Genomic DNA, 5780 nt, shown 5'->3' with positions numbered 1-5780 from the left:
AATAATTTACCTCTACCTTGTTGTAAATGTAGCATAGAGTTTGGTAGAGGAAAAGAAGTTCCAAGAATCAGATAATTAAAGACCAAATTTGCCACAGTATGTAGATTAGCCTGAAGGAAATTTGGGTATGTACTTAATGAACAGTTGCTGTATGATCAAGTGAGGTATGATCACAGAAAGAGGACACGTGGCCCTAAACGATTTAAATCATACTAAGGAAACTGAGAGCCTAGTGAAGTTAAAAATAGCATGCGTTATTTGTTACAGCTCACTAATTTGTGAGCTATTTTTATCTTCTCAGACTTGCAAAGTTACTAATATAATCTCTCTTCAATTGAAAGAAGAAATGATATGAAATCCACAAATTCTACAATTAATAATGCAATTGGAAGAACTGATTCTCTTTTAGGAGTGGATCCTAAAACCATCTGAATTATCTTTTCTCCTGTGGTCTAACCTGATTACGTTCACAACTCTAAAAGTTGTACGCAGGCTTTGGCTCACCCTGGAAGACTATCAGATATAGTTTTCATGAACTAAAATGAGGAGTATGAAACCACATGTTGTCTCTTTTGGAGTCAATGAGGCTATAGGTAAACAGTGAAAAATGTTCCCTAAAAGAATTGGCCCCTCAAGAAATAGCTTCCAAAGCAGGTGTCTGTTTTCAAAAGTTTTCTTTTATATTAAGACAAAACTAAATCTTTGTAGCTTAATAATTTGCAGGGCTTTGAATCACATACAGCTAATATAAGGTCTCACGGTTACACTAAAATAAAATAATCATCACAATGGAGTATGAACATATGAAAAATCAGTGAAGAATTGGAAAGTAGAGGGAGGAGGGAACAAAGAGAAATGAACAAAGAATAAATCTAAATGACTTCAGGCTTGGTGAGGTTTTTAATTTAGCCAGTGTGTTATCTCATTAGCAAGGTGTCTTGCCCTAGGGGTGTCTCTTTTTTTTTTTTTTTTTTTTTTTCTTTTCTGGCTTTAGAAACAAATTACTCAACTGGTCCTCCTGTTACACAGTTCCATCATTGCAATAATACAATTCATGGTTTATAACATGAGGACCAGAGAGAAGAAGGATTGTTCAAATTCACCATGGATAGTATTCCACACAAACTATGTATGTCATTATATTTCTAGAAATGCTGACCTCCCAGTGTATGGTAGATTTTCTCTTTTCATTTGCATTATTTCATCAAAATAATTGAAAAATATCAGATGGATAGTTCATTTCAAACTATGACCTTGGAAATAAGCTACTACTGATTATTTAAGGCCAAATTTATAGTCAGAAATGTTCTGTCCCCATGCGTATCACCAATTTGGAGAGTCAGTACAGTAATGGATAGAATATTTGCTTTAAGTGAATGAAATATTTGCTATATTAGTGCTCTACTAACTAGTTGTGTCATTTTTAATTGCATTAAGTTCCAGCTACACATAAATAACATCATGCTTTAAATTTTTCTATTATTCAAAACAGGCAAAGAACTTTACTTTCCCATAATCGTACAGATCCCTTTGTATACACTCCTACAGAATGTTGATTTCTAATTAAATGTCATACAATCTCTTGGCTGGGAGTACTGCAGAGTGCTAGAATTTCCCCCCTGAATCTGCAGCTGGTTGTGCCACAGGAAATACAAGCCATCCAGTTCCACAGAACTTTTTAAAATGGTTTTATATCAGAGATTGCCGTCCATTTTCTTTCCAAATAATAGCATTTCTCAGACTTCACTCCTCCGTATATTCTAGGCATAATTTATATGCAAATAGCCTTCTTATTATAAACCTCGATCCTCCTCAGATGAAGCTTACAGAAGATTCTAAATGTACTTTTGGCTTGCTGACAACAAACATATTTAGGAAAGAAAGACTGCAACTTACAAAAGCTTCCTTTCAAAGACTAGGCTGATTTCAAGGCCTCTGAACTAATCAGATAGAATTAGCAGGAAGGAATGGGAGATGCTGAGTGAGGAATGTGCGAAGTGTTAAGAATATCATGGTAGTTTGCTTCCTCTAATGGCCTGACAGCCTTGATCAGCTAATTAGGAAACCTTTACCCAAACTAGTGTTAATTTGTTATTTAACCCCCCATGGGAAATATTCACAGCAAGAAGTCACTTGTGGTAGAATATGTACAGATATTTCGTTTTGAAAACAGGAGAGCCTGGAAAGATACGAGAAGATAAAGGGAGGACATTTCTTAGAAAAGAGCTTATTTTGTTATTTTATGCCATAGAAACAACGATCTTCAGAATGAGAAGAGACATTTACGTGCAGTGTGTCAACTTCTGATCATTTGACATATAATGTGAATCATATGGCTGATTTAATACATCTCTTATGCTAAGCATGAAGCTTAATTATATCAGAAATCGCCAAAGCCCCACTGGCTGCTGGGGGCTGACTGACAGGAACAGTATTTACTGTCAGGTTCTATCTGAGCCTGGCTCCTTCATGTCTTAGAGCTTTCATTCATCAGACAGTATGAATGTTAGACCCCATCTCTTGGGATGGGATTTCTTGAATAATAATAGTAAAGCACCTTGTCTAATGATTTACTTATATTTTTTAAAGCTAACTACAGTGGGCAACAGCACAGGAATAAAAGCAATAGCCTGCTTGGAGACCTGATCTTGGATTATTTCATTGAGAACCACAGTTGTTAAGGTAGTTCTTCTTTTTTCTATTATACATTTTTTTTTTTATTTCTGGGAAACAATAGTCTTTCACAAAATCTAAATATTTAGAGAACCCCAGCATATTAAATGGTTCCAGAAATAAAATGCCAATTCAATACATTTAAACCTTGCAAATTATATTTCCCTTTCATTTGAAAGGAAAGTTTTTAGACAAAACATCTAAAAAATCACTTTTAATCTTTCAAAATATTTAAAATGAATTAAAGATAACTTAAAGATTTCCAGGTTAGGATAATGAAGAGGAAAAAATAAAAAGCTAATACACACTGCTCACTTATTATATACCGATAAAGGAGATCAGAATATGTCATCCCAAAATACGCTTGTTTGATGTAAAAATTATTTTGAGCTGAAGGGAACTAAGAATCAATAAAGGCAGGAAAAAAAAAAAAAAACTCCTTTTCTGCCAACTAATTTTCCTTTTATTAGAGACAGACTATTATCAGTCCAGAGATATCTGCCAACAAACCTTGTTAAACTAACCTTTATCTTCCTAGTTAAAGAAGATACTGACTACCTAGCACTAATAGGACTAACCCCTAGCTCAGTCCCCTAGTCTTGGCAATTAATTCTTCACAAATGTATTGTTTCTTTGTCTCAAAGGTATAAAAAGTCTACTCTGGTCACTTCTTTGGGTCTTTATTTTCTTGTGAAGGCTCCCATGTACATGTAAAAATTCAATAACATTTGTATTCTTTTCTCCTGTTAATCTGTCAGTTTAATTTTCAGACCTAGCCAAGGATCCTAACAGTTAGGAAATTTTTTTCTTCTTCTACATAAGCATTGTTTTAAGCACTTTCTATGTATTAAATCAGTTAATCCTCACAATAACCATGTGGAGTAGGTTTGTTAGTATCTCCATTGTGCAAATTAGGAAATAAAGGCTCTGGAATTTTAAGCAACTTGCCCAAAGTCATCCATAAGTAGGTGCTCAAAATCCATTCCAAGTTATAAGGCTTTAAAAAGCCTCCAAGGTAGTGTAAGAGGCATTGTATATGATTATCATGATCATTCTTCCATGTGTTCATTGTATTTCCAAAACTCCTTGAATCATTTATTAGCAATTTATGTAGTTCTTTCGGTTACTGCTGTAAGCATGGAATGAACATGCCAGAAAATAATCAACTTTAGCAGACACACCACTACTGAACACCACATTCTTTCTTTACTCTATAGCCGGAAGCCATCTGTGGCTAAATCTGTTCTACTAGCCCTTGTTATTTCCCTCATCCTCTCATTGTTTGGCATGAACTTCAGAATTTAGGTGAGTACTCATTTCCTGTGTAGGCAAGCCTGCCATTATATATATATAGCCTGAGAAAATCTTAAAGAAATACTTACTAAAATGTTTTTAATTCAAACATTGATCTCACAGGTCTTTTTCAAATCCATTGGTTGCCAGTCTAAGAATTAGAAAGCAAAAGAATATGTGCTGGCTACTTAACAAATTAAAATTAATAAAGTTAATGGGGCACCTGTGTGGTTCAGTTGGTTAAGCATCTACACTTTATGTAGGTTCTTGTAACAACCTTGAAATTTACTGTTAATGAGGTTTAAAGAATAGGGAGTGACATGATCTGAACTACATTTCTAAAAGATCAGTCTGTAGGCTGGTTGAAAAATAGACAAAAGGGGGACAAGGTTGCAAAATGAAAGACAAATTAGAAGTCTTTTAATTACGTGAGCTTTACTCAAAAGAAGAACGGCATAGATAATAAAAACTGGTTGGATTCTGGGGCACCTGGGAGGCTCAGTTGGTTAAGTGTCCAAGTTCAGCTCAAGTTGCCATCTTGTGGTTCCTGAGTTCAAGCCCCCTGTCGGGCTCTGTGCTGACAGCTTGGAACTGGAACCTGCTTCGGATTCTGTGTCTCCCTCTCTCTCTGCCTCTCTCTCTCTCTCTCAAAAATAAACAAAGAACAAAAAAAGTAGTTGGATTCTGGGTACATTTTGAACATAGGTTTCAAAGATTACTATTAATTCTACCAATAGAAAATACCAACGGAGGGGCACCTGGGTGGCTCGGTTGATTGAGCATCTGACTTTGACTCAGGTCATGATCTCATGGTTTGTGAGTTCAAGCCCCAGGTCAGGCTCTGTGTTGACAGCTCAGAGCCTGGAGCCTGCTTCAGATTCTGTGTCTCCCTCTCTCTCTGCCCCTCCTCCACTCATGCTCTGTCTCTCTCTCAAAAATAAGTAAACATTAAAAAGAAAGAAAGAAAGAAAGAAAATACCAATGGAGTGGATATGGAGAGTGAGACAAAGAAAGGGGTCAAGAATGATTCTAGGTTCTTGGCTTGAAGAATAGGAAGAATGACTTGCAATTAATTCAGATGAGTAAGAGTGGATTTAGAGGAGGAATGGATTTAGAAGAAGACTGGATTGAGAGGAAGAGTGGATTTAGAGGATGAATTAAAAGTTCATACTTGGACATATTTGTATTGTGGTACCTATTAGACTTCAAGGGCAGATGTCTAATAATAAATTGGACAGTAAGTCTTCAGTTAAGGGTAACATTCCAGGCTGGAGGAGTAAATTCAGAATCATGGGCATTTACATGATAATTAAGATCATAGATTGGATGAAATTACTAGGGGAAAACAAGACGTCTAAGGAATGATTCTCTAGGGCACTGCAACACATAGAGCTAGGGAGGAAGGAAGGAAGGAAGGAAGGAAGGAAGGAAGGAAGGAAGGAAAAGAAAGAAAGAAAAGAAAGAAAGAAAGAAAGAAAGAAAGAAAGAAAGAAAGAAAGAAAGAAAGAAAGAAAGAAAAAAGAAAAATAATTAAGTTAAATTATCTGATGGGCCACTGAAAAGAAAATTATAAAACAGAACCCTATCCTGGATTTAACAGTGAGAAGTTGCTGTGGTTCTTAACAAGAGATCTTTTGGCACAGTAGTGGGAGAAATGCTCAAATAAACTGGGTTCAAGAGGAACAAGAATTAGAGTATTAGAAAAACCAAACAAACAGTGAATAATGTAAAACTATCTTGAGTAGACTAAAAGGAACAACCACACTGGCTCTAGGAAAACTTCTTTTTTTTTTTTTTTTTTTCTTTGAAAGCTA

Source organism: Panthera pardus, unplaced genomic scaffold, assembly GCF_024362965.1.
Source record: "Panthera pardus isolate Hobbes unplaced genomic scaffold, ASM2436296v1 HiC_scaffold_13, whole genome shotgun sequence".
Lineage (NCBI taxonomy): Eukaryota > Metazoa > Chordata > Mammalia > Carnivora > Felidae > Panthera > Panthera pardus.
The sequence above is the reverse complement of the archived record's forward strand: the minus strand, read 5'-3'. Positions refer to the sequence as shown.